Consider the following 24,293-nt stretch of genomic DNA (forward strand, 5'->3'; position numbering starts at 1 on the left):
AGAACTCCTGTAACCAGGAGGGTCCATGCCCCAAATCCCTGATGTATTTTAGGGGGCATTTTAGGGGCCCTAAAGCGTGAGAAGTAGTTTGGAATCCAAATGCGTAAAAATGCCCTGTGAAATCCTAAAGGTACTCATTGGAATTTGGGCCCCTTTGTGCACCTAGGCTGCAAAAAAGTGTCACACATGTGGTATCGCCGTACTAAGGAGAAGTAGGGCAATGTGTTTTGGGGTGTATTTTTACATATACCCATACTGTGTGTGAGAAATATTTCTGTAAATGACAACTTTACATTTTATTTTTTTTATACAAAGTTGTCAATTTACAGAGATATTTCTCTCACCCAGCATGGGTATATGTAAAAATACACCCCAAAACACATTGCCCTACTTCTCCCGAGTACGGCGATACCACATGTGTGCCACTTTTTTGCAGCCTAGGTGCGTAAAGGGGCCGAAAGTCCAACAAGTACCTTTAGACTTTACAGGGTTGCTCACAATTTAGCCCCGCCCAAAATGCCAGAACAGTAAACACACCCCACAAATGACCCCATTTCAGAAAGTAGACACCCCAAGGTATTCACTGAGGGGCATAGTGAGTCCGTGGGAGATTTTATATTTTTTTTGCCAGAAGTTAGCAGAAATGGAAACTTTTTTTCCTCAGAAAGTGTCATTTTCCGCTAACCTGTGAAAAAAAAAGTAAATCATACATGAACTCACCATGCCCGTCCGCAAATACTTTGGGGTGTTTTATTTCTAAAATGGGGTCATTTGGGGGGTATTTATACTATCCTGGCATTCTAGCACCTCAAGAAACATGACAGGCGCTAAGAAAGTCAGAGCTGCTTCAAAATGCGGAAATTCACATTTTTGTACCATAGTTTGTAAACGCTATAACTTTTGCACAAACCAATAAATATGCACTTAGTTTTTTTTTTTTATCAAAGACATGTAGCACAAACTTGTCTAGAAATGTAATTATATTTGAACAATTTTACCAGAAAGTTAAAAATACACTTGAGAAAATTACGATCCATTTTGATAAATATCAGAAAAAACGAAAAATCTCAGCAGCAATCAAATACCACCAAAAGAAAGCTGTATTTGTGAGAAGAAAAGGAGGTAAAATTCATTGGGGTGCCAAGTTGCATGACCGAGCAATAAACCGTTAAAGTTGTGAAGTGCCGATTTGTAAAAAAGGGCCTGGTCACTAGGGGGGTATAAACCTGTGGTCCTTAAGTGGTTAAACAGGCGCAAAAACACAGTATGCAACTTCTTAATGCCACTTTTTGGGTGCAGAACTCCGATGTCTCTCTCTGAACCCACTAGGATTATATTGATGACCTGCCCCTTTCTGATGTTCTGGCTAAAGTTTGAAAGAACCAAGATGCAGATTTGCACAGGGCTGTTCATTTTAGAAGGCTACAGATAAGAGATGAGCGATTACTCTCAAAATGCAACTCCCTTTTTTAAAAAATAAATTATTCAGAATTTCTTGATATTTGACTTGGGAGAACTCTTCTAAATAGGAGTGAAAGACCATGTGTTGTGGACCAACTATCCGGTATTTTTGAATGTTTAATTTTGAAAACATTCAATTCTAAGTTTCATGGACTTTAACAATACAGAACGGTTTACATTCTGCTAAATCTCCATGGCAGCCTCCCATGTGTAATAGGCTATTCCCTTGGTCTTGCAGGCTTTGCCCTGTGCAGATGTACTGTACACTTCCACAAGACGTATTAGGTCCGTAATCCCACGAATGGTAACATTTGGTTCAGTTCTGCACAGAGGCATACCAGCTAATACCCAGTGGTCATGGTAACACCAGTATACCAGAAAAGACGTTTAGGGGAAACAATGTATGCATCTGAATCAGGTTTAAGTGAAACAGAGGGGGGGGGGGGATAAAAAAATACATTGAACCGGAGGCCTAATAAGTTACAAAGTAACATTTAAGTGCAACCTAAAAACAAATTAATATTTTTTACAGTTGTTGAAAACAAAAAAGAAAAAAAAAAAGAAAAAAACACACACACACACACACACCCACCTCTAAAAGCAAATAAAAAGAAGCTACAGCACAAGGGCATGTATAGGAAATAAAAGCCTTTCTATGAGGAGATTAGGCTTTTGCATGTTCAGCACCGCACAGCCAGGCTCATGGGTCAACTACCTTATACAGGGCATACAATAGGTCACACATACACTAAGCTTGATAAACAGATACTGTATTGCAAAAGCTATGGTCAAGGTCTGTCTGAAAGCGAAGCAAACTGAGGTTCTTTTACAGAAAAGCAATAAATTCTACCAGTTCTATTTTATTAGGTTTGAAGACTCAAGAAAGTCAAGGTTTTTGTGTTAGTAATAGTATGTGTTAACAAGGGGCTGTCCACCTTTATTAATGGGCTGTCCCGGGGATAGGCCAGCACTTAATAAAAAGTGGACAACCCTTTTAAAAGGTCACCATCTTTTTAAAAACGTCTGTAATGTCAGAGACATATCAAAAGTTTTGATTGGTGCACACCCCCACCAATCGCCAAAGTGAGGGGAGAGAAGAGTGTGCATATGGTGCCCTCTCTTCTCGTTGCAAATAAGTTTATGGGCCTGTTTTGATTCAGTCCTCGTTCTAGACATCAGTGGGAGTCTCAGGGATGAGACCAATCTAAAATTTTATATATTATTTTTGGGATCGACCAATTATCGGTTTTACAGATATTATCGGCCGATATTCAGGATTTTCAAAGTTATCGGCATCGGCATCTATTTTGCAGATAACGAATCAGGAACAAGGATGGCGCTGCTGTCAGCACGATCCGTGTTCCCTCAGCAGCACAGGGAAGAAGGAAGCAGCGTATCCCACCCCCCTGTGCCGCTGCCACCAATGAAAGGAAAGATGGCTGGATGATGGAGGATTTTTTCCCGTTACCATCCACTCAACACAAACCATACTTGCTCATTTTTCTCCTACCACACTTGCCAGTCTGCAGGAGCAGCAGTCACCCTGCTCACCCGCAGTAAGGAATAGCCACATGATTTTGCCAATTCTACCTGCAAACCCCGTGACTGTTGGCGATCACAGGTGGGTGCGTTTGTATCCTGAGAGCGGGGGTTGTACCAATATGTGTGTCACAACACTGGTTGAGATATAATGTAAAGGTGATGGATTACTGCAATGTGATCCTGCCGAAAGGAGTACTTCAAAAACCGTATTTCTCACACTAAAAGACATTTTTCCCCCCCAGAAGAGGGAGGAAAAATTGCAGTGCATCTTACATTGCAAATACTAATCAGCACTTCCATTATGAAAGCACTCATTAGTGCAGTAGGACCAGGGAGCAGAGAATTAAGCGGGTGCTGGCTTTACTCACTGCTCCTTTGTCTCCTCCTGGCACTACACTGCATCCTGACAGCGTACAGCATCAGGATGTGGCACATGTAAGCTGTGCAATATCAGGTCACAGTACAGCGCTGGTGGCAGTGTCCAGACCAGGAGAAGTTAACGTATTTTTCGTCATATAAGACGCACCGGCCCAAAAGACGCACCTAAGTTTTTGAGGCGGAAAATAAGAAAAAAAAAAAAAAAAAAAAAGTTAACCAAAAAGGTGTGCCTTTGAACTAATGGTCTGTGCATGACACTATTATGGGGGATCAGTGGCTGACGCACTGTTATGGGAGGGGGATCCGTAGATGACACTTGTGGGGGAGATCTGTGGAGGACACTGCTATACATGTGTTATCCACAGATTCTCTCTCTCTCCCCCCCCCCCCCCCCCCCCATAACAGTGTCCCCCAATACACCAGGCCCCACTGCTCACAGCAGTAATTCTAAAACGGGAATCCTTAACCTCTTAATAACTTTAGTTAAAGTTGCGCTCTCCCATCTATCAGCACTTACTAACAAGCATCCGTAGCAGGCAGAGCGGCTTGCATCTTAACGTCACTCACTGACGCTGCACGCCTGCTCCGCCCGCTTCATTCATAAAGTGGGAGGAGCAGGCGCGCAACGTCATTGAGCGACATAATGCTGCCAGCCGCTCTGCCTGCTACGGATGCTTGTTAGTAAAGGCAGATACAGGGGAGAGCGCAACTTTAGTTATTAAGAAGTTAAGGATTACTGTTTAGAATTACTGCTATGAGCGGCGGGGCCCGGTGAAAGTACAGTGACTGCACCGGGCTCCGCCGCAAGTTCCCGGACTCCAGCCCCTGCTCCCTCTCCGCTGATAGATCGCAGCCTGCACACACACACCCCATTTTCAGAGCCAAAAGTTCAAAGCTTCAAAGAGGACCTGTCACCGCTGCGGACATGTCTATGTTAATAGCTTCATGCATTCCCCATGTAATAACAATTCTGGAACATCTATTCTTATGCCTCTATGTTGTGCCATTCCTTTATCATTTCTACTAGAAGTTATGAATGAATTGCTAGCAGTCTGCAGTAAGGGTACAGAGGGGAGGTAACCAGTTGGGGGTGTGTACCTGCACAGTCTGACTCTATCCAATCAGTGCTGCCATTTTCAGACTGTGCAGATACACGCCCCAAACTTGTTACCTCCCCTCTGTACCCTTACTGAAGGATAATAGCAATTCATTCATAACTTCTAGGAGTGGTGGGAAAAAAAAATTATATATCTCTATCGTCAAAAACACAAAAGAAGAGTTTGGGAGGGTCATGGATTATTCATTAGAATTATACCACATATCAACTCCGTGTAGGTTTGTTTGCCATGTAGAACATGCTCTAGTTTTACTAATTTTCTTCTTTACGCTGCTTTGTTTTGATTACTTTAGCGACCATCCTGCTGGATTCCTATTTTCCTGTCTCCACTCTAATCCATTGAGTTCATTGCCAAGCTCATTCACCCCCAGGGCCAGCCCTTTCCAAAGTCCTATGCAAATCCATATCACGCAGTTAGTCAAGGAAAGCTCTGTGGTTTTAGCCAGGCAGGGCTTTGCAAAGCAGGTCATTTGTGCACCGAATAAAAGAGAAATCACATACACATGGGAGTTATAGAAACAGAGTGAAAAGAGGCCAGGTCTCTGCAATAGTAAATCCAAGACCATGTGATTAAATAACTCCTTACACCAAGCTATTTCTGCAGCTAAGACATGATGAGCTGATCACTACAGACATTCAGAGGAACCATCGCCACCAAAAATCTTTCAGTGCCAAATATCATTTTTGTTACCCTTTTCATGAACTCCTTTTAAATAAGCTACGCTCCACCCCTGTGATCACCTCACCACTGCCAGCCATGCAATTTTCCTGCTGCGCCCACTGCAAGGGAAAATGAATTACAGGGCAGAAAGCGAAAATAAAAGTATGTCCACACCAGGTTATCCATAGTGAGAACCTGCTCTCAGAAGGGTTGGCATTTAAACAATTAAAATAAGATAAAAAAAATAAAGTAATTTACTTGTGTAAACCTGATCTAGTCTCCTTCAGAGTGTAATCTTGTACCTTTAAACTCCTCCCGAGTCTCCACTTCCAGCTTCTTGCTCCCACTGCGCTCCATTGTTTACAGCCCGAACTTCCAGGTTGTGGGTGTAGATGAGCTGCAGCCACAACACTTCCCATAGTGCTGGGTGCTGCAAGATCAGCCAGATATGAAAGTTCTGCAGACTTGGAACCGAAACAGAGTTCGGTGAAAGGTTTTTAACAGTAGAAATTAATACTCATCAGAGCCAATACATTCTAATACTGTACTGAACGCTCGCTCTGTAAAGTATTCTAACAAAGTTTTATGCGAATCGACTGGGGTGTACAAGGTTTGGGTTATCCAAGAATTCCTTTATTCATTCTGCTACCATATACCATAAGTTATGGTCCGTGGTAAAGAAATCCATAATGGAATTCTTCGATAACCCGAACCTTGTATGCCGAACTTGAAACAGAAGTTCACTCATCCCTAGTAATAATGTACAGGATTTAAAATAAGGTGGACTCATAATGGGTTGGAGTTTTTTAGACCATGGGTAGAGCTTGTTTTTTTGGTCCTTGTTCTTCTTGTATCCAAGTCCAAACCACCTTGCAGGAGTAAACAAACAGCAGGGGGTACCTTCGAGTACTCACCCAGTTTTATCTGCATGAGCGTGATCATGGTATAGAAGGTCCACGTATCTAACACGCTACCACTGGTAGGAAGCCTTTAGCCAGAATTCTTAAAAAATAAAAAAGGGAACGTTTTCTACTCTTATCTGTGGATCCCATACTGGGATCAATTCGTTTTCAGCAACAGCTCAGGTCCTAGGAACGGCCTACAGTCATTCTTCACTTACTAAAGCTCAAACTTACTGTATGTTCAGGCCCCCCAGAGCGCTTCGCTTGGGGGACACATGGGGGCAATGACACCATTAATATGTGTTTTTGTATGGTTTTTCTCTCTCCTCCCCCTTCCTTTTTCTTGTTTTCCCGCTCTTTTATTTCAGGTTTTTATGAAAGGGTTAAGCCCTGTCAGAATCAGCTGGTTTTATCCGGTCTCACCTCAGCCTTGGATGACAAGCAGGGATCCTCTCTGATTGGTGCAGCTGGTTGCTGGGGGAGATTTCTGGACAGCTGATTGGTGTGGATGCCAGCGGCGGGAAAGTTTAGTCCTTAAAAAGAGGGTTTCGGCGGCGCTTCTGGGCCAGTTTTATCAAGACCAGATCATCGCCCCGCCCTCCCTCCCTATTCTTATGCTTATCGTCGCTTTGCTTTATCAGAGGGGCTGTATCACTCGGCTATTGCTGAGTGGATTTCGGTAATTATTGGAATTTTTAATGGTTATTTATGAATTTGAAGTTTTAATCATTTATTAATTTATTTACCCTTAATAAAGCATTGCGGCCATTTTTATTCCAACACAAAGTTGTCATGTCATTATTTTTAGTATTTATTTTGGTTAAGTCAGAAATGGGTCATTTGCCTCCATGTACTGTGCAAAACAACAAGTGAACAACAGACTTTTACGAAGGATAGCGGCTCCAGTAAGAAGTCTGCCTAAAATTTTGTAAGGCTTTATAAAAAGTACTGGGTATGCCTTTTTTTTAATGCTTTGTGAACAAGTTAGGGCTCTTTCTCACGAGTGGATGCTGTGCAGGTAATCCGCAGCGTGAATGAGAGCCAAACCGGACAGCAGAGACACGGAGCATTAACATGATTGATAAAGCTCCGTGCCTCTCAGGGATCTTTTTACTACAAAATCACGGTGACAACTTTAGATCACTGTTATTTTGTAGTAAAAAGGTCACTCATGTTAATGCTCCATGTCTCTGCTGTCCGGAGCGGGGGTTGGCACTCTTTCACGCAGCGGATTACCCGCACGGCATCCGCTCATGTGAAAGAGCCCTAACTCTTCACTGTCATTTCTACAGTCTCTAATTTTTTCCCCACAAATTGCTGGTGAGATAAGATGGAAGAAAAAATTAATAAAAAAAAAGTTCCAGGGAAGGTATAACAATTTTTCCACAGTGATTTCTAGAGTTAATGCTGAAACCCCTGGAATGTACTCCGCACGGTTGACAAATCAGGGTTTCCTGGTCTCCAGGCTTTTTAAGTGTGCCAGTAGAATGTTAGCAGCTGCTACTGGATTGTTCACAGCTGCTGGTTCTGTACAATAGGGGTATAAACTAAATCTATATATTGTAATCCGAGTCCTACACTGGATAGAATTTTAAGCACCCAACACAAGCAAATATTGCCTAGAGTAGGAGTCAGCAACTACTCCTCCTGCTGTGGGGATTAACGGCAAAAATTCTCAGTTTTACAGAGCGGTAAAACATGTTGTCACATTGTAATCAATTCAGAAGTCAACACAAGCATCCATCCAAAAACGCCATAATGTAAACTAATAGAATTGTTATTGACAGACATAGAACCGGTCCCATTACTGTCCGCATTACAGACAAGGATAGTACTGTTCTATTAGGGGGCAGCTGTTCTGTAAAACACGGAATGCACACGGACATCATCCGTATTATTTGCCAGTTTCGTGCGGACGAGCCCTAATATATATATATATATATATATATATATATATATATATATAATTTTTTTTTTTTTATTAGGGGTGCACCGAAATGAAAATTCTGGTCCGAAACCGAAAATTCAGGATGCCCTTGACCAAAACGGCCTTTTTGCCCAAATACTTTTTTTAATGATTTTATTAATAATTCTTTTTCATGAATTTAATAAATCATATTATATAACATGGTGCTTCCTTCCTTATACACAAGTGATTGTACAAAACAACAGTGCAAGAAACAGTTGTAAAACCAACCTCAAACTGTAAACAGACGTAGCCTCAGGTCAAGAACAAATTTTTGCTGGGCTACACAATTTTTTTTAAAATGTAAATAAAATAACTACACACAACTTGGACTGCTTTCTCTTTAGGTAAAAGTGGCAGGTTTCTTTTCAAGAACAAAAGTTGCTCAGCTTTCTCGCATGTTATGGGGGGGGGGGGGGGGGAAGAGATCTGTGGATGACGGACACTGTTATGGGGGGGATCTGTGGATGACGGACACTGTTACGGGGGGATCTGTGGATGACGGACACTGTTACGGGGGGATCTGTGGATGACGGACACTGTTACGGGGGGGATCTGTGGATGACGGACACTGTTACGGGGGGATCTGTGGATGACGGACACTGTTACAGAGAGATCTGTGGCTGGCACTGTTACAGGGGGGGGGGGATCTGTGGCTGGCACTGTTACAGGGGGGGGGGGGATCTGTGGGTGGCACTGTTATATATGTAAACGGAAAATGCAAATGTGATCGCACACTGCATCCAGCACTCTGCCCTCATGTGGCTGTCATGGACCATGAACAGGTAGGAACAAGAGTTAGGGACCACTCAATTGAGACGACCTTGACGCGGTGAGTGGCTTACTATGCTTTGGCCAAAATATAAACCAATGTCTCATCCAGCATGGAGGGCAGAGTGCTGGATGCAGTGTGCGATCACATTTGCATTTTCCGTTTGTATATGTATTTCGCCATAGTGATCTGCACCTACAGGCAGGTTGTGCTGACTCAACCCCCCACTGTTATATATGTGCCATCCACAGACCCCCCAGCCCATAACAGTGCCATCCACAGACCCCCCCAGCCCATAACAGTGACATCCATAGACCCCCCCCAGCCCATAACTGTGCCATCCACAGATGGCCCCCGCATCCCCCCCCCCCCGCCCCCGCTGCCGCCAGTATACAAATATAAGATGTTATATTCATTTATTGGTTATTAAACATGCCCCCTCAGTCCTATTACTACCTTACATCCTAATCGCTTCTGTAGAATTCAGGCAGCCCAAGCCGGGGCGGCCGGCGAGTCTCACTGACGTCACTTGCCTGCGCCGCCGGCTTCATTCAGGCACATGACAAGAGTTACGCTGCCGCCCGCCTGGCCTGCCAGAATTCTACAGATGCGATTAGGATGTAAGGTAGTAATAGGACTGGGGGGACATGTTTAATAACCAATAAATGAATATGAAATCTTATATTAGTATACCGGAGCGGCGGGGCTATACTACACTGACTGCACCGCCCCGCCGCTATTGCTAGCCCCCAGATACTCCTCCCAGTCCCTCCCCGAGTCCCCGCTCGCTCCTACATCGCAGCTTGCGATGTAAAACGGCAAGCATTCGCCCCATAAGACGCAGGGGCATTTCTCCCCCATTTTGGGGGAAGAAAAAGTGCGTCTTATGGGGCGAAAAATACGGTACTTGGTGGGTGACAAATCCCACACCCCATATTTTCTGCCGATATGTACCAATATCGGCCGAAATGGATTAGGCCCATTTTCGGCCGCCGGAATTTCGGTGCACCCCTAATCTATATCTCATATATATATATATATATATATATATATATATATAATTATTAGGAACACCATACTAATACGGTGTTGGACCCCCTTTTGCCTTCAGAACTGCCTTAATTCTACGTGGCATTGATTCAACAAGGTGCTGACAGCATTCTTTAGAAATGTTGGCCCATATTGATAGGATAGCATCTTGCAGTTGATGGAGATTTGAGGGATGCACAACCAGGCCACGAAGCTCCTGTTCCACCACATCCCAAAGATGCTCTATTGGGTTGAGATCTGGTGACTGTGGGGGCCATTTTAGTACAGTGAACTCATTGTCATGTTCAAGAAACCAATTTGAAATGATTGGAGCTTTGTGACATGGTGCATTATCCTGCTGGAAGTAGCCATCAGAGGATGGGTACATGGTGGTCATGAAGGGATGGACATGGTCAGAAACAATGCTCAGGTAGCCCGTGGCATTTAAACGATGCCCAATTGGCACTAAGGGGCCTAAAGTGTGCCCAGAAAACATCCCCCACACCATTACACCACCACCACCAGCCTGCACAGTGGTAACAAGGCATGATTGATACATGTTCTCATTCTGTTTACGCCAAATTCGGACTCTACCATTTGAATGTCTCAACAGAAATCGAGACTCAGACCAGGCAACATTTTTCCAGTCTTCAACAGTCCAATTTTGGTGAGCTCGTGCAAATTGTAGCCTCTTTTTCCTATTTGTAGTGGAGATGAGTGGTACCCAGTGGGGTCTTCTGCTGTTGTAGCCCATCCGCCTCAAGGTTGTGCGTGTTGTGGCTTCACAAATGCTTTGCTGCATACCTCGGTTGTAACGAGTGGTTATTTCAGTCAACATTGCGCTATCAGCTTGAATCAGTCAGCCCATTCTCCTCTGACCTCTAGCATCCGCAAGGCATTTTTGCCCACAGGACTGCCGCATACTGGATGTTTTTCCCTTTTCACACCATTCTTTGTAAACCCTAGAAATGGTTGTGCGTGAAAATCCCAGTAACTGAGCAGATTGTGAAATACTCAGACCGGCCCGTCTGGCACCAACAACCATGCCACGCTCAAAATTGCTTAAATCACCTTTCTTTCCCATTCTGACATTCAGTTTGGAGTTCAGGAGATTGTCTTGACCAGGACCACACCTCTAAATGCATTGAAGCAACTGCCATGTGATTGGTTGACTAGATAATTGCATTAATGATAGATAGATAAAAAAAAAAAAAAAAAAAAAAAAAAAAACACACTAGGGGTATACAATATTATTGACAAATTTGGCCAATGATAAAGATTTTAGCTATATCACCATATGGCGATAGATGACCACAGAGCGGTAGTGAATTGAAGAAGCTTCCCACTCACCGCTCCGTGGCCTCCGGACTCTGCACTGGCCAGGGCCTTGCGTGCACAAATGAGTGACGTCAGGTCCCTCCCAGTGCATGCTGGGAAGAAGACGTGGTCCGTCTCCTGCAGACTCCAGCCAGCCACGCACCCTGCAGAAAAGGTAAATATATTAGCAGGGGCCCTAATCTACCGGATGGTGGTGGATGGCTATGGCATGGGGCTGATGGCGCTGGCTGGGGGACATGGATGATGGCCATGTAATTTGTATACATACAGAAGAAAAAAATATTTATATATATATATATATATATATATATATATATATATATATATATATATATATATTTATATTTTTTATGCTTCAAATTACACTGCGATATAGAACTTAGCCCATATCGCCAAACCCTACAAACCACACATCTGATCCTTACTGAGGACCTCTTGCCGTTTTTGTTAAACTAAGCAGATACTGTAGCATCGGTACTGGGAGGAGGAGACTCTAGCGCCTCTCAGTGGGAGTCTCCTACCTGGCTGTGGCGTGCTCCAGTCGCAGTGGACCGCGCCACAGCCAGGGAGAAGGAGGCGCCCTCTGAGATGCGCTGTACCAATGCCATCATTAGGATAGAGGGCAAAAACAGAACGGGGGCACAGTGGGACAGCCGAGGAAGGTTTGAAAAAGAGAAAAGTTATAGCAGCATCAGCAGAGCGTACCCCACTTGTTCCCAACAATCAGCCTTTGTAAAATGTGCTGCAAATCACCCTATTAACAAGCAAAATCATCAGGTGAAAATCATAGTGTATGCACTAATAGTTTCTGGGCAGCAAATTGTGTTGTGTGAACAGTGATCTGCAGCCCAGAAACAATTAATCTGTATGACAAGCAATAGTAGTGGTCATTGCTCATCCTACAGTGGAGGTGATCGCTGCACAAAAAAGCAGCTCTTTACCTCCACTGACGAGCAGGCAGTTCTATAACTGCTTGCTCACATCTCTGGTTACCTGATCTGGCAGGCTGCTCCCTGTTTACCAGATCTGGCATTGCTGGATTCTACCATTTACTGCCATATCCCTATTGACCATGATGGAATCCAAACACTTTCCAGGTTTTTGACAAATACCACTGCATAAAGCATTTTTTGTCTGGCCGACAGCGGGCATTTATGTCCAAAGAAGTTGCCGGATTTAGAGACGCAACTGCAAATGTACCCCAACTGCCTGCTCAGTAGGAGCATGTAAATGTACCTCTAGAAGGTCTAGAAGGAAATGTGTCATCAAAAAATAAACCTACTGCATTGTTTAAATCACATTTTTAAAGAATTTCTACTCTTTGGTGTATCCCTCCAGGAACATCAACCCTGTTACAAATCTTTGTGTCATCAGCAAAAAGACACCTTACCATCGAGGCCTTCTGCAATTTCGCTGATAAAGATATTAAACAATATGGGTCCCAGAACAGATCCCTGAGGTACCCCACTGGTAACAAGACCTTGGTCTGAATATACTCCATTGACTACAACCCTCTGTTGCCGGTCCCTCAGCCACTGCCTAATCCATTCAACAATTTGGGAGTCCAAGCCCAAAGACTGCAATTTATTGATAAGCCTTCTATGTGGGACAGTATCAAAAGCCTTACTAAAGTCTAGATAAGCGATGTCTACTGCACCTCCATCTATTATTTTAGTCACCAATCAAAAAATAAATAAAAAATCAATAAGATTAGTTTGACATGATCTCCCTGAAGTAAACCCATGCTGTTTTTCATCTTTCAATCCATGGGATTTTAGATGGTCCACAATCCTCTCCTTAAGTATGGTTTCCATTAATTTCCCCACTATTGATGTCAGGCTTACTGGCCTATAGTTGCCCGATTCCTCCCTACCACCTTTCTTGTGAATGGGCACAACATTTGCCAATTTCCAATCTTCTGGGACGACTCCTGTTGCCAGTGATTGGTTAAATAAATCTGTTAATGGTTTTGCTACTTCACCACTGAGCTCTTTTAGTAGCTTTGGGTGTATCCCATCAGGCCCCTGTGACTTATTTGTATTAATTTTAGACAGCCGACTTAGAACCTCTTCCTCTGTAAAGACACATGCATCAAAAGATTCATTAGTCTTCTTTCCTAACGGAGGTCCTTTTCCTTCATTTTCCTTTGTAAAAACTGAACAGAAGTATTCATTGAGGCAGTCAGCTAGTTCTTTATCTTCTTCCGTATACCTTCCTTTTGTTTTTAATTTGGTAATTCCTTGTTTTAGTTTCCTTTTTTCATTTATGTATCTGAAGAATGCCTTATCGCCTTTTTTCCCCTGACTGAGCTAATTTCTCTTCTGCTTGTGCTTTAGAAGCTCTTATAAACTTGTTTGGCCTCTCTCTGCCTAATCTCATAAATTTGCCTGTCATCCTCTTTTTTTTGTTTTTTTTATAATTCCTAAATGCTATCTTTTTGTTTTTAACGATTTTGGACACTTCTGCTGAGTACCACAGTGGTCTCTTCCTTTTTTGCTTTTACTGACAAGCCTAAAGCAATTTTCTGTTGCCTTCAATAGTGTCACTTTTAAGTAGTCCCATATCTCCTGGACTCCAATGAAACTGTTCCAATCTGATAGGGACTCGTATACCACTAATCTAATTTAGAAAAGTCTGTTTTTCTAAAATCTAAAAACTTTTGTTTTTGTGTGGTGTGACTCATAGTAAACCACACTGACTGGTGATCACTAGATCCCAAGCTTTCCCCTACAGTAATATATACCAAATTCCCATTTGTGAATACTAAATCTAAAATGGCCTCCTTCCGGGTTGGCTCCTCCACTACTTGCTGTAGAGATAATCCCAGTAGGGAATTTAGAATATCTGTACTCCTGACAGAACTAGCTATTTTGGTTTTCCAGTTTATATCTGGAAGATTGAAGTCTCCCATAATGATTACTAGTTGAGGAAATGGCTAAAATGACATTGAAGGGGAAAGTTGATAATCTACGGCGGGCTTATCGGGCGGGTGCAGGAGCCCGACCAATCAGCGGTACGGACCCTGGAGTCATTGACAGCCGGGCCCCTGCTGCATACACCAGCATTAGTGAAAAGCTGACAGCAGCATGCAGAGGGTTCGGGGAGGGTACGGTTGCCCTCCGCTTCCCCATCGAGTCCCCGAGCTACAGTTGCGGGGACCAGATGGCAGAGAAGGCAAGCCCGATGTCTTCCATAGGCATCAGAGCTTGCCTTCTACAAAAGCCTGTGAGAGCCAAGCCTTAGGGCTTCACACAAATGTGTGAAGCCCATGCAGTGGCACGCAATGCACGGGCACCGTCCGTGGGGCAGGAGCATGGGAATCGCAGACCCATTCACTTGAATGGGTCCGCAATCTTTCCGTTCCGGAAAAGGATAGAGCAAGTTCTATCCGTTTGCGGTGCGGAAGCACAGAACAGAACCTCAGAAAGCAATCCGTAGTGTTCCGTTCCGTATCTCCGGACCCATTTAATTGAATGGGTCCGCATCAGTGATGCGGAATGGCCATGGAACGGTGCCCGTGTATTGCGGATCCATAAATGCGGTCCGCAATACAGCAACAAGCCTTTAGGCTGGGTCTCACAGGCAGGCTGTCAGCATAAAAGCTGACAGCCAATACAGTCTGTATTGTAATGCACTGGATTGCAGAGGGGATCGGACCCGAAAAGTTTAAGTCCAAGAGTATGAAAAAAATAAAATAAAAAATGGGAACCAGACATTGGGTATTGCCGCGTCCGTAACAACCGGCTCTACAAAAATATCACATGATCTACCCCCTCACCTGAACACCAAAGAAAAAAATAAAAACTGCTAAAAAAAAATAAATTGTCATTTTACATCAGAAAAAGTGCAATACCAAGCGATCAAAAAAGTGTATACCGCCCAAAATAGTACCCATTAAACAGCCATCTCATCCCGCAAAAATTATACCCTACATCAGGGATCAGCAACCTCCGGCACTCCAGATGTTCTGAAACTACAACTCCCAGAGTGCTCCATTCAGTTCTATGGGAGTTGTCAGAACAGCTGAGCATGTTTGCATGCTGGGAGTTGTAGTTTCACAGCAGCTGGAGTGCCGGAGGTTGCTGATCCCTGCCCTACATAAAACAATCTCCCAAAAAAATAAAAATAAAAGCCTTATGTAAACCTGAAAAAAAATATATATACGGTACAGACCAAAAGTTTAGACACACCTTCTCATTCAAAGAGTTTTTTAATTTTCATGACTATGAAGGCATCAAAACTATGAATTAACACATGTGGAATTATATACATAACAAACAAGTGTGAAACAACTGAAAATATGTCATATTCTAGGTTCTTCAAAGTAGCCACCTTTTGCTTTGATTACTGCTTTGCACACTCTTGGCATTCTCTTGATGAGCTTCAAGAGGTAGTCCCCTGAAATGGTCTTCCAACAGTCTTGAAGGAGTTCCCAGAGATGCTTAGCACTTGTTGGCCCTTTTGCCTTCACTCTGCGGTCCAGCTCACCCCAAACCAACTCGATTGGGTTCAGGTCCGGTGACTGGAGGCCAGGTCATCTGGCGCAGCACCCCATCACTCTCCTTCATGGTCAAATAGCCCTTACTTTCAAAGTTTTCCCAATTTTTCGGCTGACTGACCTTAATTTCTTAAAGTAATGATGGCCACTCGTTTTTCTTTACTTAGCTGCTTTTTTCTTGCCATAATACAAATTCTAACAGTCTATTCAGTAGGACTATCAGCTGGGTATCCACCTGACTTCTCAACGCCACTGATGGTCCCAACCCCATTTATAAAGGCAAGAAATCCCACTTATTAAACCTGACAGGGCACACCTGTGAAGTGAAAACCATTTCAGGGGACTACCTCTTGAAGCTCATCAAGAGAATGCTGAGTGTGTGAGTGTGTGAGTGTGTGAGTGTGTGAGTGTGTGAGTGTGTGAGTGTGTGAGTGTGTGAGTGTGTGAGTGTGTGAGTGTGTGAGTGTGTGAGTGTGTGAGTGTGTGAGTGTGTGAGTGTGTGAGTGTGTGAGTGTGTGAGTGTGTGAGTGTGTGAGTGTGTGAGTGTGTGAGTGTGTGAGTGTGTGAGTGTGTGAGTGTGTGAGTGTGTGAGTGTGTGAGTGTGTGAGTGTGTGAGTGTGTGAGTGTGTGAGTGTGTGAGTGTGTGAGTGTGTGAGTGTGTGAGTGTGTGAGTGTGTGAGTGTTATGAAGTTGTCATTTGGTATTGTCATGTCCGTAACAACCTGCTCTATAAAAATAGCACATGATCTAACCTGTCAGATGAACATTTGTAAATAAACAAAATGTAAAAATAAAAAAAAAAAGTGCCAAAACGTTGCCTCACAAAAAGTGTAATATAGAGCAACCAAAAATCTGATGTACCGCAAAATAGTACCAAAAAAACTGCCTCCTGTAGTTTCCAAAATGGGGTCACTTTTTTAGAGTTTCTAGTTAGAGTTTCTAGTGGTGCATCAGGGGGTCTTCAAATGTGACATGGCAACTTAAAATTATACCAGGGAAATCTGTCTTCCAAAAACCATATGTGTTCCTTTCCTTCTGTGCCCTGCAGTGTGCCTGTACAGCAGTTTACAACCACATATGGGGTGTTTCTGTAAACTACAGAATCAAAGTAATAAATATAGTTTTGTTAACCCTTGCTTTGTTAAAAAAAAAAAAAAAATTTTTATTAATATGGAAAATTTGCCAAAAAAGTGAAATTCGGAAATTTCTTACATTTCCCTTTAATTCTTAAGGGTTAACAAAGTTTGTAAAATTTGTATACCTTGAGAGGTGTAGTTTCTAAAATGGGGCATTTACGTGTCGTTTCTATTATGCAAGTTCCACAAAGTGACTTCATAACTGAACTGGTCCTTCAAAATTGGGTTTTGGAACTTTTCTTAAAAATGTTAAGATATGCTTCTAAGGCGGATTTCACACGGGCGTTGCGGGAAAATGTGCGGGTGCGTTGCGGGAAGACCCGCGAATTTTCAGCGCGAGTGCAAAACATTGTAATGCGTTTTGCACGCGCGTGAGAAAAATTGCGCATGTTTGGTACCCAAACCTCTTCACAGAAGTTCGGGCTTGGGATCGGTGTTCCGTAGATTGTATTATTTTCCCTTATAACATGGTTATAAGGGAAAATAGCATTCTTAAATACAGAATGCAAAGTAAAACAGCGCTGGTGGGGTTAAAAAAATTAAAATTTAACTCACCTTAGTCCACTTGATAGCGGCCCGGCATCTACTTCTGTCTCCTTTGTTGAATAGGACCTGTGGTGAGCATTAAAGAAGATCTTTCACCAGAATAAAGTATCTAAACTGACTATATAGACGTGTAGAGTGGCGCCCAGCCTGGCTAAGAGCTGAGCGCTGCGATTGGCCAGCGCTACAGCATAGGAGAAAGACACTGCGGCAGGTTTCCCTGGGTGGAGCCCAACTATGAACATACCAGAGGCTATAACCGGAGAGGCGCCCGGCGATAACAGTAAGTGCAGGGGGATCCCTGGGCGCCGCTCTACACGTCTAGTCAGTTTAGATACTTTATTCTGGTGAAAGGTCCTCTTTAAATACAGTTACAGGACCTTTGATGATGTCACTCCGGTCATCACATGATCCATCACCATGGTAAAAGATCATGTGACGTACCATGTGATGACCGGAGTGACATCAAAGGTCCTGTAACTGTATTTAATGCTCAAATAGAAAAATAGGACAGCACTACTCACTGTTATTGCAATGATTCTAATACGTGGTGGTGCCTGCAGCATTGAATCCTGGTCCTAGGATTCCCGTAGTAGCCAAAGAATGTATAGAATAAGCCACGGCACTCCAAAGGGATCCAATAGATTTCTTTATTACACCTTGTGCTGCACAAGGTGTAATAAAGAAAATCGATTGGATCCCTTTGGAGTGCCGTGGCTTATTCTATACATTCTTTGTATTTAATGCTCACCACAGGTACTATTCAACAAAGGAGACACAAGGAGATGCCAGGCTACGCAATCAAGTGGACTAAGGAGAGTTAAATTATTATTTTATTTTATTTTTTTAACCCCTCCAGCCCTATTTTACTTTGCATTCTGTATTCAGAATGCTATTATTTTCCCTTATAACCATGTTATAAGGGAAAATAATAATGATCGGGTCTCCATCCCGATAGTCTCCTAGCAACCGTGCGTGAAAAATCGCACCGCATCCGCACTTGCTTGCGATTTTCACGCAACCCCATTCACTTCTATGGGGCCTGCGTTGCGTGAAAAATGCAGAATATAGAGCATGCTGCGATTTTCACGCAACGCATAAGTGATGCGTGAAAATCACCGCTCACTCAACAGCCCCATAGAAATGAATGGGTCGGTATTCAGTGCGGGTTCAATGCGTTCACCTCACGCATCGCATCCGCGCGGAATACTCGCCCGTGTGAAAGGGGCCTAAATTTTTAAGCCTTCTAACATCCCAAAAAAAGAAAGTGTAATTTATAAAATTATACAAACATTATGTACACATATCGGAAATGTTAAGTAATAACTATTTTAGGAGGTATCACTATCAGTTTTAAAAAGCAGAGAAATAGAAAATTTGGAAAATTGCGAATTTTTCTAAACTTTTGTAAATTTGGTAATTTTTTTATAAATAAATTTTTTTACTCAAATTTACCAGTCATGAAGTACAATATGTGACAAGAAAACAATCTCAGAATGGCTTGGATAAGTAAGAGTTTTAAAGTTAACATATAAAGTAACATGTCAGATTTGCAAAAAATGGCAGGGTCCTTAAGGTGAAAAATGGCAGGGTCCTGAAGGGGTTAAAGAAAAACCATAAAATCCTGCAGTTTTCACACTGGCCTCTAAGCCTAATAGGCATCACTTCTTGGTCTGTACAGATCCTTTACTGCAGTTACCTGCTTCTCTATACACAGAGGTGATATCATTACAGGCAGGATTAGCATGACAGATAAGACGGGATCCACCATTCACAATAGGCGATTGACAAAGCTCATCTATCCTTTACTTGTACAAGGACCTCTGCACAGGTCACAGCATGCCTAGAAAACTTTCCCATAGTAGTCAATGAGGTCCCCTCCTGACCAGTGTCTATGGCCCATGGTACTGTCTTAAAGCAATTTTCTTCTTTCTAATTGCTATTATGAACAGCTCGGGCAAGATGGCCGCCCCCCCATAATAATGTTCAGGAAAGAAAATAAATCCGCAATCAGAAAATAAAAACAGATTAGAAAAAAAAAAACAAAAAAAAAAACGCATTTGTTTTCCTATCTGGTTTTAGCTAGCAGAAAGTTTTTGGTGACACATTTCCTTTAAAGGGAACCTGTCACCGGGATTTTGTGTATAGAGCTAAGGACATGGGTTGCTAGATGGCCGCTAGCACATCCGCAATACCCAGTCCCCATAGCTCTGTGTGCTTTTATTGTGTAAAAAAAACAATTTGATAAATATGCAAATTAACCTGAGATGAGTCAGAGCTTGAAAATATGACTCTTCTCTGGTCACACAAGATAGATATGACTCTTATGTTAATTTGCATATGTATCAAATCGTTTTTTTTTACACAATAAAAGCACACAGAGCTATGAGGACTGGATATTGCGGATGTGCTAGCGGCCATCTAGCAACCCATGTCCTCAGCTCTATGCCCAAAATCCCAGTGACAGGTTCCCTTTAATATGAAGTAAATACAGCCTCAAATGAACAATACATGACCAATTACATTGGGTTATTTTTTCAACAATAATGAAGCCAAAATGGAAAAGCCATGTCTGAAAAACTTCAATAGTTTGTAGAACCACCTTTACAGCAGTAATCGTTTTCTGTAGGACTTTCTCAGTCTCACATTGTTCTGGAGGCCCACACTTTACAATGTTGCTTCAGTTCATTGAAGTTTGTGGGCAGTCATTTATTCCCAACTCTCTAAGGCTACTTTCACACTAGCGTTAATATATTCCGGTACTGAGACCCATCATAGGGTCTCAATAGAGGAAACAAAAACGCTTCCGTTTTGTCCCCATTCATTGTCAATGGGGACAAAACGTAACTGAATAGAACGGAATGCTCCAAAATGCATTCCGTTCTGTTTGGCTGCGTTCTCATACCAGAGAGCAAACTGCAGCATGCTGCGGTTTTCTTTCCGTCCTGGGATGCGGAGCAAAACGGAACAGTAACGGAAGCGTTTTTTTTGCCGAGCCCTGCCGGATCCAGCAAAACACTAGTGTGAAAGTAGCCTTAACCCCTTAAGGACACAGCCCTATTTTACCTTAAGGACCAGGCCATTTTTTTGAAAATCTGACCAGTGTCACTTTAAGTGCTGATAACTTTAAAACGCTTTGACTTACCCAGGCCGCTCTGAGATTGTTTTTTCGTCACATATTGTACTTCATGACACTGCTAAAATTGGGTCAAAAAAGTTATTTTTGCATAAAAAAATACCAGATTTACCAAAAATTTGGAAAAATTTGCAAATTTCAAAGTTTGTTTCTCTACTTCTGTAATACATAGTAATACCGCCAAAAATTGTGATGACTTTACATTCCCCATATGTCTACTTCATGTTTGTAGCATTTTGGGAATTATTTTATTTTTTGGGGATGTTACATAGCTTAGAAGTTTAGAAGCAAATTTTGAAATTTTTCTGAAATTTTCCAAATCCCACTTTTTATGGACCAGTTCAGGTCTGAAGTCACTTTGTGAGGCTTACGTAATAGAAACCATCCAAAAATGACCCCATTTTAGGCTACTTTCACACTAGCGTTCGGGGCTCCGCTTGTGAGTTCCGTTTGAAGGGGCTCACAAGCGGCCCCGAACGGATCCGTCCAGCCCTAATGCATTCTGAATGGATGCGGACCTGCTCAGAATGCATCAGTCTGGCTCAGTTTGTCCTCCGCTCCGCTCAGCAGGCGGACACCTGAACGCAGCTTGCAGCGTTCAGGTGTCCACCTGGCCGTGCGGAGGCAAACGGATCCGTCCAGACTTACAATGTAAGTCAATGGGGACGGATCCGTTTGAAGTTAACACAGTATGGCTCAATTTTCAAACGGATCCGTCTCCCATTGACTTTCAATGTAAAGTCAAAACGGATCCGTTTGCATTATCATGAACAAAAAAATTTTATTTTTATTTTATTTTTATTTTTTTTGTTCATGCTAATGCAAACGGATCCGTTCTGAACGGATCTAAACGTTTGCATTATAGGTGCGGATCCGTCTGGGCACATACCAGACGGATCCGACCTAAACGCAGGAGTGAAAGTAGCCTTAGAAACTACACCCCTCAAGGTATTCAAAACTCATTTTACTCATTTAACCCTTTAGGTCTTCCACAAGACTTCATGGCAAATGGACATAAAATGTAAGAATTTCGATTTTTTGGAAAATTTTCCAATATAATCAATTTTTTCCAGGAACAAAAGCAAGGGTTACCTGCCAAACAAAACTCAATATGGGTTGCCCTGATTCTGTAGTTTGCAGAAACACCCCATATGTGGTCGTAAACTACTGTTTGGCCAAACGGGAGGACATAGAAGGGTTTAGGAAGGCAGGTTTTGCTAGAGTTTTTTTGGACACCATGTCCCATTTGAAGCCCCCCTGATGCACCCCTAGAGTAGAAACTCCAAAAAAGTGACCCCATTTTAGAAACTACTGGATAGGGTGGAAGTTTTGTTGGTACTAGTTTAGGGTACATATGATTTTTGGTTGCTCTATATTACATTTTTTTGTGAGGCAAGGTAACAAGAAATGGCTGTTTTGGCACAGTCTTTTTTTTCGTTATTTACAACATTCATCTGACAGGTTAGATCATGTGGTATTTTTATAGAGCAGGTTGTCACGGACGCGGCGATACCTAATATGTATACAATTTTTTTTTTTATGCAAGTTTTACACAATGATTTAATTTTTGAAACAAAAAAATAAAAAAAATCATGTTTTAGTGTCTCCATAGTCTGAGAGCCATAGTTTTTTCAGTTTTTGGGCGATTATCTTAGGTAGGGTCTCATTTTTTGTGGGATGAGATGACGGTTTGATTGGCACTATTTTGGGTTGCATATGACTTTTTGATCGCTTGCTATTACACTTTGTGACGCAAGATACACCGTTTTTATTCTTTTACGGTGTTCACCTGAGGGGTTAGGTCATGTGATATTTTTATAGAGCCGGTCGATACGGACGCGGCCATACCCAATATGTATACTTTTTTTATGTAAGTTTTACACAAGGATTTTATTTTTGAAACAAAAAAAAATAAATCATGTTTTAGTGTTTCCATAGACTAAGAGCCATAGTTTTTTCAGTTTTTGGGTGATTATCTTGGGTAGGGTATGATTTTTGCGGGATGAGATGACTGTTTGATTAGTACTATTTTGGTGTACATGCGACTTTTTTGATCACTAAGTAAGGTGGGCAAAATTTCAATTTCCTCATAGTTTTTATTTTTTTATGGCGTTCACCGTGCGGGGAAAGCAACATGACCGTTTTATAGATCAGGTAGTTACGGACACGCCGATACCAAATATGTGTAGTGTATTTTATTTTTTAAAATTTTTATTCAGTGATAAGTGTTTTTTTATCTTTACTTTTTTCACTTTTTTTGACCCAGACCCACTTGGTTCTTGAAGATCCAGTGGGTCTGATGTCTGTATAATACAGTAGTGTATTGTACTGTATTTTACTTACACTTTGTCTGAACAGATCTATGCCTTTAGAACAGATCTGTTCAGCACCATGGACAGCAGGATGCCTGAGAAGGTATCCTGTTGCCATGGGAACCTTCCCCATGTGCCACAACTGAGCAGACGGGGACGGGGAAGTAGGGGGCTCCCTCCCTCTGACACCATCCGCGGTATGGAAAGGGTTAAACGGCTGACATCACAGCACAGATGTCAGCTTTTTATACCAGAGTGTCAGCAATGTGCTGACACTCTGGTATACCCACTGGACGCCAATTAATATTAAAGAGGAGGCGGGCGGGGGATCGCGATCCGCCTGCCGCACCGCCCGCCTCCTGCACCCTCCCTCCCTGCACCACCCGCCGGCATAAAATCATTCAGGGGTGCGGGGGCGGGAGAAAAATCTTTATTTTTGGCATTTGGGGGATCAGAAACTGCAGAAAGCGCTGCAAACCGCAGGTCTGAATTGACCTGCGGTTTGCTGCGATCGCCGATACGGGGGGGGTCGGTCACATGACCCCCCCGGCGTTGTGACAGGATGCCCGCTGAATGATTTCAGCGAGCATCCTGTTCCAATTAATGCCTGCCGCAATCGCGTTTTAACCACCTCCGGACCGCCTAACGCAGGATCGCGTTCCGGAGGTGGCAGCGCTGCGCACAGTCACGCATATACGCGTCATCTCGCGAGACGCGAGATTTCCTGTGAACGCGCGCACACAGGCGCGCGCGCTCACAGGAACGGAAGGTAAGAGACTTGATCTCCAGCCTGCCAGCGGCGATCGTTCGCTGGCAGGCTGGAGATGTGTTTTTTTTAACCCCTAACAGGTATATTAGACGCTGTTTTGATAACAGCGTCTAATATACCTGCTACCTGGTCCTCTGGTGGTCCCCTTTGTTTGGATCGACCACCAGAGGACACAGGTAGCTCAGTAAAGTAGCACCAAGCACCACTACACTACACTACACCCCCCCCCCCATCACTTATTAACCCCTTATTAGCCCCTAATCACCCCTGATCACCCCATATAGACTCCCTGATCACCCCCCTGTCATTGATTACCCCCCTGTCATTGATCAACCCCCTGTAAAGCTCCATTCAGACGTCCGCATGATTTTTACGGATCCACTGATAGATGGATCGGATCCGCAAAACGCATCCGGACGTCTGAATGAAGCCTTACAGGGGCATGATCAATGACTGTGGTGATCACCCCATATAGACTCCCTGATCACCCCCCTGTAAAGCTCCATTCAGATGTCCGCATGATTTTTACGGATGCACTGATACATGGATCGGATCCGCAAAACGCATCCGGTCGTCTGAATGAAGCCTTACAGGGGCATGATCAATGACTGTGGTGATCACCCCCCTGTCATTGATTACCCCCCTGTAAAGCTCCATTCAGATGTCCGCATGATTTTTACGGATGCACTGATAGATGGATCCGATCCGCAAAACGCATCCGGACGTCTGAATG

At 43.0% G+C, this 24,293-nt stretch overlaps 1 protein-coding gene across 1 annotated transcript in view; it reads right to left on the bottom strand.

The window, feature by feature from the left end:
• Positions 1–24,293, bottom strand: part of TLL2 (tolloid like 2) — a 183,156-nt gene that overhangs the window by 119,518 nt on the left and 39,345 nt on the right. The window lies entirely within an intron of this gene.

Source organism: Bufo bufo, chromosome 6 (assembly GCF_905171765.1).
Source record: "Bufo bufo chromosome 6, aBufBuf1.1, whole genome shotgun sequence".
Lineage (NCBI taxonomy): Eukaryota > Metazoa > Chordata > Amphibia > Anura > Bufonidae > Bufo > Bufo bufo.